The 10,654-nt window shown below is 43.1% G+C and overlaps 1 long non-coding RNA gene across 1 annotated transcript; it reads right to left on the bottom strand.

The window, feature by feature from the left end:
- Nucleotides 1–1,313: 1,313 nt before the first annotated feature.
- LOC132657379 (uncharacterized) lies at nucleotides 1,314–4,772 on the bottom strand. The gene is made up of 2 exons (XR_009595427.1): nucleotides 3,461–4,772; nucleotides 1,314–2,837 (listed from the first exon to the last, which is right to left on the bottom strand). It is a non-coding gene; the product is annotated as an uncharacterized LOC132657379 (long non-coding RNA).
- Between the last annotated feature and the right edge of the window lie 5,882 nt (nucleotides 4,773–10,654).

Here is a 10,654-nt window from a genome sequence, read left to right as displayed (position 1 = left end):
CTGGGCGGACTCGGAGTCTGGGGTCAGCAGCTGCAAGCTGTTCCCTAAAGGATGGATCCACAGCAAGGTCCTACTGTCTAGCGCAGGGAACTGTATGCGGTAACCCGAGATAAAGCGTAATGGAAAAGAATACATATGCATGAAGTTCGGTTGATGTATAATGTTGTGCTAATTGCTGCTACATAGCAAAGTGATCCAGTTGTACACGTCTATGTAAATCAACTGTGCTTCAGTGGAAGCACGCCTGGGGCCGTTTACCTGGGCTTTCTCATCACCACTCTCTGCTTTCCATTTGGAGGCATTCTTGGCAAGTTTCTGCGTTTTGTCTCAGGCCTTTCTGCTTCTCTGTTGTTATTCTCAGGTGGGGAAAACACACGGTGTTTGTCTGCATAGAGTGCGTGAACCCAGGACTCCCCACCTCCTTCATAACCTGCTGCACAACTGCTCGCTCGGTTTCTGGGGAGAGGGCACAGCTCACAAATGTAAACTAATGACAAATTTCAGCTTCGGCTGTGGGATGTGGGTAAATTTCAAACTTCAGATTAATTTCAATTAACTAGGAATTGCTGAGGCCTGTCCCGAGGTGAAACCACAAAGCCCTGTTACTAACTAAGCGGCAGGCACCTCACCACATCACAGGCTTCTGTTTCCCTCCAGCCAGGAGCCGCCAAGTTTAGGGAAAGCCTCCTGGTGGCCGGTCCCATTCAACAAGATGCATAATGGTGACTCCAGGCAACAAGTTCAATGCTTTACGGGTCTCACCACTACTTAAAAAAAAAAGAAATATATACATATATATATATGTCTCACCACTATATAAAACACACACACACACACACACACACACATATACAAAAGGAAAAAGCAAGGGTGGAATTTCAGAGTTTTTCTCCTTAGTGCTTCTTGTTAGTGACAGCCAAATAAGACCTCGCAACAGCAGCCTTTTAAAGTAACAGCCCCCCAGGTAATCCTCCCAAAGGAGAAAGCATCTTTCACTCTAGCAATGTCCACTGTAAAGCTCGAAACACTGACGGCATCAATCAGAGTCGGTTTCCTAAATTGAAAGAAGAAAGAAAGGGAAGAAGGAAGGATGGCAGGAAGAAAAAGAAAGAAAGGAGGAAATAAAAAGGAAAAGAAGCCTAGTTTTATGTATTTTAAATGAAGAACCAAGTCCATGATTAGCATATTTCAAGAAGCCAGTCTTTTTTTTTTTTTTAATAGTTTGGATCAAGGACCCTAAGGATCTGATGATTTGAGCCACTGTGAGTCTTGTTGCAATGACTCAAAACTTCTTACCTTATTATAAGGTGATACCTAGCTGTCATGGGTGCAATGGTGCTAGCGTATCGCCTGGCTCTGGACTAGGTGACCAGTTGTCCTGGTTGGCCTGGGATGAAGGATTTCCCAGCATGCAATACTGGCGGTCCTAGCCCTGCAAAGTCACTCATCTGCTTTGGAAGCCAGAGGAGAAACGGTTGGGAAGTGAAAAGAGGGACAGTTAAGAAGCCTGTGGAAGGGAGGAGTTTAGGAAGACGAGCCAGATTCCGCACGAGCGTTACTAAACAGTAAGAATAATGATGATGAATAATTACACATAAGTGGTTCTTCTCGAGTAACTGAAATCTGCGGCCTCGAGGGCATTCATTGTTGTGGAGGAACGGTTTGCTGAAATGTTATACAATTCTCTGCCTCATTCAAAGAGCAGTGTGCATTATTTAACGTTTCCTTTTGTGATTCAGGCTGCGAGGGGCACCTCTTCCTGGGGGTGTGTGTGTTGAAGTCTGTCCGTTGAACAGACAGCTGCTGCTTTGGCCTAGGGTCTTGCTAGGGTCTTTAGGGTCTTGCTTCTCCCTGCTGCTTTGAGGAAATCAGGCAATCCATTCTACAGGTCATATGAGTGCGAGCCACACAAAAGATGAGGCTCGAGCGTAGGGCTGTGTGGTAATGGTACTAATTTTCAGAAGTCCTTTGTCTCCAGTGTGAGATTGCATTCTGAAGGGTCGACTCTGTTACGTGGTTTGACTTCTAGAAAATTCTATTCAATTTAACCAAAAATTTATTGAGGAATTATGTTATAGTTCTGCTTACTTGAAGTTTTCGGTATGGACTTTGTCTTCAAGAACTCATCGTTTGGAAAATGGGTGGTACTGTTGCACACTTTCTCCTAAAATTGAGTTTTATATATAAAAACTTTCTGTCTAATAATCTGTGTTAGTCGCTCAGTCGTGTCCAGTGCTTTGTGATCCCATGGAGTGCAGCCTTCCAGGCTTCTCTGTCCATGGAATTCTCCAGGCAAGAATACTGGGATGGGTTGCCATTTCCTACTCCAGGGGATCTTCCCAACCGGGGAACCAACCTGCATCCCTGGTGTCTCCTGTATTGGAGGGCTGATTCTTTACCACTAGCGCCACTTTCTTCCTGCTAAATGACCACTCTGACCCCAGACTCTGCTTAGATTTGATATGTGAAATGATCTTTGCCTTCGGGCTGGTATCTGGGTTCACTCCCGTATAACCAATAAATGAATGGAATCTTATACTGTGTAGCTTTTTTTGACTTTTGTTTCTCAACTTTTTGCTAACTTCTAAAGTCCCAGGTAAAAAAACTTTTTATTTGATCCTGCAGACAGAGTGTATTTCAGTAAAATGCATCTTGCTGACTTGCTCAGTCCTGTCGGATTCTTCGTGACTCCATGGACTGCAGAACAACAGGTTTCCCTGTCGATCACCATCTCCTGGAGTTTGTTCAAACTCACGTCCATTGAGTCGGTGCTGCCATCCAGCCATGTCATCCTCTGTCACTCCCTTCTCCTCCTGCCCTCAATCTTTAGGAGTTGCCTTTAAAATATATAAATATTAGGCATTAGATACTTAGACCCATAAAAATAGATCATTTACCAATAGAGATATTTCAAAGGCATGTGTAGACCGAACCCTCACAACATTTGGCAAAGGCACACTCAGATGGCAGCCATTCATACGGAAACTAGGGGACGCGTATCCTACACGCCAGGGGTTTTCTTCTGTCCAGCAGTGAGCTCTTTCTGTGGCCCGGGCTCTCCTCCCTGCCTTTCCAGGCTCAACTGAAAGTCCCAGCCCACCTCACTTGGGCACACTCAGTCGATGAGACAGCTGAAGAAGATGCCCCAGGGTTGCCATAGAAACCAAAAGAAGCACCCGAGCACCTTCTCCTGCATACTCGTTAATTTCATCTGAGCGACTTTCTTCAGGAACCAAAAATAAAGCGTGCACAAGGATGTAATTATATAAAAAGCTGTGTTGGGTGATAAACACAGTATGTATTTTTGCCTCAGTCTATAGCTTGCTTCTACCTATTTCGAAACATTTGAACTTTTTCAGCAGGAGTCTCTGTGTAAAGGTTTAATTAAAGCAAAGCACAGATTTACTAAGATAAGGCAGCGAGGCTCACTCTGGAAATTCTGCCTTGCCCTGGCTCCTACCTGACATCTCCTGTAAAGTCTCTTGAGACCAGGTCCACTTCCGGTGTCTGCTCGTACAGGGCCATCTCAAGCTCACTGGAACCGACCGAAATTTCTCTGCCTCCAGGTGTGCAGCAGCCTTAAACGTTCTATGGATTTGCCATCATTTTCTAGGGTAATAAAAGAGAAGTGGATAAGAGAATGCCAGGACAGCAATTAGTGGAGAAGGCCAACAGAATTCTTTTTTTTTTTTTTTTAATCCTGTTGCTACTTGCAATAAACAAGCTCCTCTCAGAATGTAGAGATGGGGCATCAAAATGCAAATACCTCAATGCTCCTGTTGCAGTACTCACCTGGGAGAAAGCTCTCAGAGCCTGACCCTGTTCTTTCTATCTTCCGATGGATGGATGGATCAAGTTACTGATTCTTCCTACCATCCATCCACAAGGCAATCCTGAACCTGCAGGTTGGCATGATTTAAAAAGGACTTTAGGTTGCTATTTCCTGCCAGTGATTTGCATGAAGCTCTGTGCAGTATAGGATTTACTCAAAAAGGAAAATGCAAACGTCCAAGGTGTGTCTGGTAAGCAAGGATACGCCCTTATTTGTCCTCGGTGCCTCTGCACTGTCTGTGCTCTTGAAGGACTAACCTTTCATCATTTTACAAGGAGGGAGGGCCCGAGATGAAGGTTTTCTTTGAGGTAAATCTTTTATATGAATAAGATATAAAAGGATTTTCCTCTTTGGAAGAGCTGGCAGCCTGCAGGTTAAAAAAAAAGTGACTGGTCCAGCTAGTTCTGTTTGAAAAACCAGACTGACTCTGGTATTAAAATGCTTATGAAAATCAGCTGTGTGTGCGTGCTAAGTTGCTTCAGTCGTGTTCGACTCTGCAGCCCGCCAGGCTCCTCTGTCCATGGGATTCTCCAGGCAAGAACACTGGAGTGGGTTGCCATTCCCTTCTCCAGAGGCTCTTTCCAACCCAGGGACTGAACCCTCATCTCTTGCGTCTCCTGCACTGCAGACACATTCATTACCACCGAGCCACCTGGGAAGCCCAAACTCGCAACATGTAAGCCCACCAAGAAAGAAAAGAGAATTCATTTGGGAAATATTGACGAGGCAGCAAGTGCCTACAGCCACCATGAGTACTGGAGAGTCAAAGGTCCTCTTTTCAAAGAGCTTTCAGTGGCCTGAAGAGAATGGGAGCAATTACAGTAATCTAATTTTAGATTTCTATATCTGAGCTCTGACCTTGGCCATCAAACTAAAAGACCTCCCACACAGAGTCTGCCAGAAATGCCAGCACAGTATTCTCGCTCTTGCTGAGAAAATCCATCACATTACCTGTCCTGTTAGAGTGTATGCCTTAAATGCCAAGGTGGGGTTTTTGTGTTTGTTTGTTTTTTATACTAGAGTTTACCAGGTGAAGTTCTTGCACCTGGACCCTGGCACTATGTGAAGGAAAGCCATTGTTCTTGGCAAAATGCTCAGTAACAAACCTATCAGATTACAGAATGGATTTCCTTTATCTCGGGGCACTGGACTCTGTTCAGGGGGCAAAAGGGATAGGATTTCACAGCTTGTTTGGACACGCTGGCCGTGTTTTATTCTGGTTCTTTCTGAGAGAAGAGTGCAGTCTCCTGGCATACCTCCTAGGAGGGTCAATGCCGAAACAAGAAATGCGTTCAGTGCCCCAAATTCCTACTGCCAAACAAAATGGTTGTATCGACCCCAAACATGCCTCCCACGTGCAAAAGGTTGGGTCTTGGACCTTCCAGCCAAATGAAAGCAGCCTTGCCCTTTGGCAGCAGCGGGGTGGCATTTCTATCAGGGTTCATTATGTAAGGAAACCTCCTCTGTTAACCTCAGAGCCCAAACTGATTTCCCCTCATTGGACTCTGAGGGATTCTTTCCCTATTATTTCCTTGTGGACACACACACGCACACACACACACACACAAACAGAGTTTTTTTTTTTTTTATCCTCCACCATCTTCATCGCTTCATTTTGCAGGCCAAATCATCACCAAATTTTCATGTCACCAAAAGATTTCTGGGAAACTGCTAAAATGAACCATCTACTTTCTTTCTGAACTAGACAGAAATAATTTATTTTAAAAGAAAGGAGAATTCCTGAGGAAGAATTACGAGGAGGTACCTTTTGTCCAACCCTCCACCATAACTCACACATATACACCAAACTAAATGCCCTCGTGATGATGCTCAGGGCCTTCATTGTCTTTTTTTCTCTTTTTAAACAGATTTAGTTTATTAATCTGGCTCCACCGGGTCTTAGTTTGGGCATGGAGGACCTTTAGTCACAGCATGTGGGATCAGGTTCGCTGGCCGATGGGCCCTTGCGCTGGGAGTACAGAGGCTTAGCCGCGGGGCCATCAGGAGAGTCCCCTCAGGGTGCTCATTTTTAAGGAGTCTCACTTGTGACGTTGGTCAGATTTGAAGGGGAAATTCAGCCCAGAAACTGTACAAACATCGTATAATTTGAGTCATTTGACCTGAAGTGTTTTTGCTTACTATATGTGCTATGGTTACAGGCAAGGAAGTAATAATTATAATGGGATTGTGGGTGATTATTTTTTATAATCTATTTATAATTTTCATTTTGTACAGTAAAAATATCTTTTTTTGGGTCTTATTAAGATTGTAGAGATGAACTTATAGTTCATTTTTCCTCTTCTTGTTTTCTTTGTTTTATGACAATAAAATCTATAACATTCTCTTTTTTTTTTGTTTCTAAGTACTTTGTAGTAACCCAAAGTTTATCAAACAGAAGTCTTTTAAAATGTCCAGTCAGACTTTTATTAACTTTTTGTGTGGTTTGTGTGTGTGTGTGTATAAGGAGGCTCATTCTTTGTGATTTTAATATCTAATTTTATTGAACTGTGGTCAGAAAACATAGCATATTATTTTCTTTAAAACATAATGGCCAGTTTTTGTGAATGTACCATGACTGAAAAAAAGACATTTATACTTTGTTAGGAACAAAGTCTATATATTTATAGAATGGTTAATTATATCATTATATAATTAAAATGTTCAATACCTTTAAATATTTTTTATTTGCTTAATCTCTTAACTACTAACTAAGTGTGTTTAGGTCTCTACCATAATGGTGGAATAGTTCATTTTTACTTGTATTAAGAGCTCTTGCTTCCTGTGTATCTCAATGATATATTATTAAGTTATGGTGTATTATTAAGTTATGGTATATTATTATGGCGTATTGATACATGATGTATTGATATATGTTAAATCATCATGAATGATATATTCTTCATATTAATTTTTGTTAAATCATAGGAAATTGTAGATCTATAAAATAAAATAGTTATCTTTTTGTCTTGAATTATTTTTTGTCAGACATTAATGTGGTAATGGTGTTTTACAGCTTGAGTTTTTTTCTTTTTGGTATTTACCCAATATATTTGCCCCCTCCCTTTTATTCTCTACCTTTTTATGTCTGATTGTTTATACTCATCTGGTTTTCACATCAAATCTGAGGGAAATCTCCGTGACTATTACGAATATTCGCATGGTCTCTGTTCCCCTAGCTTCTCCTTTCTCTCTTCTCTGTCCATTAGCGTATTAATGTGCTTGGCTTTTGACTATTACGAATATTCGCATGGTCTCCGTTCCCCTAGCTTCTCCTTTCTTCTCTGTCCATTAGCGTATTGATGTGCTCGTCTTTGTTTCCTCTTCTATTGGCTTTTGCATGTATGTTCTAGGTCTTTAATTTTAGAAGTCGTCCTTATATATTCAACAATTGTGTTTAAACAAATCATTCTGAAAATGCCTAGACCTTGTTTCATTTTTGTCTATGTTTTTCCACCGAGACAAATGTGCCCGTGTTCAGCATTTCTGCACCCCTACAGCACATGATAAAAGTCAGAGCTGAATGAATTTTAGTGGGTGTTTATTTTAAATGTGATGTAAATTCATTATGCTCCATAAATTAAGATGAAACAGACACCACAGTGATTCAAGTGGAAGAAAAAACTTACTGTGTCAACAGAGGAATCTGGAATAAGTTGTCAATGGCAGGAACTCGGTCAGGTTGCTAATCTGATATTGAACATAGCAGCCTTCGAAGTCTGGTGCGAACCCGCATCAGCTTACCACTCATGCACTGCTCCATGTGGAAAGGACCACCCTGAGTCACTCTGATGCACCGGAGCTTGAGATCTCCTACACGGGACGGCCATAGGAAAGTGGTGCCTCAGCCCAGTCTTTTTAGGTAGTAGGCTTGGGGACTGGACCCCACAATTTGCATTTCTAATGAGTTTCCAGTTGGTGGACCAGACTCTGACACATGGACCCCACACAAGGAACTGGTCTAGCACAAGAGCTCTGAACTGGAGCCCTGGGAACTTACCTTGACAATCACAAGCCAGATCTACCATTTTGGGAAAGCCACTTCCTCCCCCTAGATTCCAGTTTCTTCAAGTAAAAAAGGAAGAGGAAGGATCAGTTAGCTGGTTCTGAGGTCCAGCTAACTCTCGTCTGTCTTTTCCCCCCTGCAAAGAGGCTATGGTTTGTTTTCTATCACATTTGATAAAAGAGAGCATAACCCTGTATTCATCAGTGAGTTTGAGATAATTATATAAAGACTTCTTTCTTTTAGTGTGTACACACCAGTAAAAATTTCATACAAAAAGATACAATAGATTTGCTAGAGGCAAAAAGAAAATAAAGAAAGTAAAATTCAAACAGAATAGAGAGTAGCTTATGTAAGTTATGCCATTAATATTTATATGTTTATATAATGGGTTCAAAAGTTGCTTCTGTGTGTTTTTTTGGTAGTCAGATTTAAGGAAAAAGGTCAAAATAAGGGAAATGGTTTGTGAACTACATCAAGTGCTACGGTGATCCAAAGGTGAAGGAAAATACTTGTATTCAGGGAAACTGGTGAGAACAGAGAGGATTTGGGTGTCACAGGGAGCTCTGAAGATAAAGCTGAAATGATGAGTAAGATCTGAATGGATAGAGGTGGTAGGGCAGGACTTTGCACACAGAGTACCCACTGCAAGCAAATGTCTAGATACTGGAGACCTAAGGTGTAGCTGGATAACAGCAAGGCACCCATCTTGCCTACACCAGGAAGTTTGCTATGCCGGAATGTTTGACGATGTCTAGAGATCACTGCGGACAGTGACTATAGCCATGAAATTAAAAGGCGCTTGCTCCTTGGAAGAAAAAGCATGACAAACCTTCAGTTCAGTTCAGTTGCTCAGTCGTGTTCTTTGCGACTTAGTGCTCTTTGCGACCCCATGGGCTGCAGCATGCCAGCCCCCGAGTCCCTTTGTTCCTTGACAAACCTAGACAATGTATTCAAAAGCAGAGACGTCGCTTTGCTGACAAAGGTCCGTCTAGTCAAATCTATGGCTTTCCGAGTAGTCATGAATGGATGTGAGAGTTTGGGATGGACATGTACACACTGCAATAGTTTAAATGGATAACCAACAGAGGCCTACTGAGCAGCACAGGGAACTCTGCTCAATGTCATGTGGCAGGCTGGATGAGAGGGGAGCGTAGGGGAGAGAGGATACATGTATACATACACGGCTGGTCCATTCAGTGTTCACCTGAAACGATCACGATACTGTTAATCGGCTATATCCTAATAGAAAATAAACTTTAAATTAAAAAAAACTGTCAAAGAAGAAGACACAGAGGAGAAGTAAGGGAGGGCTGCAAGGAAGGGGAAGGAAGAGACAGTGGGTTTTGAGGGGTGGGCAGGATGTTTATAGGGGGACCCAGTGAAGTAAGCTCCTGGAAGGCAGATAGATTCAAAGTAACACTTCTGTCCACATTCCTAAACTCTTCCAGTTAAGTTGAGACCAAGTTACCACCCTCATCTGCAACAATGTAATCTTTTCATCCTCATAGGAAGGGAACTCAGGCTTGGTCCTTCAGCAGTTCAAGGAGCCAGTTTCATCCTAACTCTGATTTATTTCACTAAATGTTGAACAGTTGTCAAGGGCACTCCTGGGTTTTGTTTACTACAGGCTGTGTCTGCCTTTGTGTGTGTCTCCCGTGATTTGGGGGTTGTAAATGTTCAAGTCACCCTGGCTCTCTGGGCATGAGTTCGCATGTATGTAAATCACCTCCGCATGCTGCTACATCCCCGCTCAGGCTGACAGTGCAGCACATCCCAACATGCACATTGGAGAGGGTTCCATGAATCACATTCTTTGTTCTAATCCTGCGTTGACTCATTCCCGTGTATTGCCACGGCTCCTGCTGCAACTTGACCCAGGGTGCTCTGTTCACCTTGTTATACAGTCTTACTTTACAGTGGGCAATGCTGCTGTCTCTCCACCCTGACGGCAGAGTGGAGTCAGAGGAGGCCAGGAATTCATCACTTTCCGCAGCGCCCCAGCAGAAACAGGCGTCCTAATAGATTCATTCACAGACTCCGCGCAGACGGCTTCATTCCTCTGAATTCTGCAAGGCACACTTTCTTCCATCCCAGGATCCGCCCCTGCTTCCAGCTCCACAGAACCAGGCAAGTCTGGAACCCACGTAGACTGTCTATTCCAACCATATTTCGGCCATGTAATTTGAGTTTGTGCTGCAAAGAGGAAGTGCAATCTGCTAAGGGAACTGAAGTCTGGTTAGTTGTGAAGCGTCTACCTGTATCTCATGAGCTTTCTGCTAACTGATTGGTCCAAGTGCTCTCTGAGTCGTGGAAACACGCCTGTTCCATGAATTTCGTTGCCTGGGCTTGATTTGGTACCTCGGGTCTCCAGAGTACTGGTCTTCATGTGCAAAAGTCAGACTCACCCAAGAAGATGAAGATACACCAGGGTGATCTGTTGTGAGAGCTGCTGAAAGGTTAATGTGGTGGCAAGTCCTTCTTAGGAAGTGAAAGGATGGGGGAAGGTGTCTCTTTCTTGTCTACCAGCTTCCACATGCCACCAAAGAAGCAATTTCCAGACAGACAAACTGATCAGAGCCATTGATCTGCCGTGCTTGGTATGGATGATTTTCCAGTGGACACCTCATCCTTCACTGACTCAGGACCCCGAGAAACTTACATTTTACGAGGCTGCAATGCTTCCTCATCAGTGGAGAACCTATTGCCTGGATAGTTTTGCCTAGCTGCCAGGCCATCCTTCCCAATTCATCATTCACATTCCTGGAGGTTCACAGTCAAAGTGAAAGTGTCAGTCACTTAGTTGTGCCCAGCTCTCTGTT

Source organism: Ovis aries, chromosome 11, assembly GCF_016772045.2.
Source record: "Ovis aries strain OAR_USU_Benz2616 breed Rambouillet chromosome 11, ARS-UI_Ramb_v3.0, whole genome shotgun sequence".
NCBI lineage: Eukaryota > Metazoa > Chordata > Mammalia > Artiodactyla > Bovidae > Ovis > Ovis aries.
Note: the sequence above shows the minus strand (reverse complement) of the source record. Positions and strands in the feature narration are given on the sequence as shown.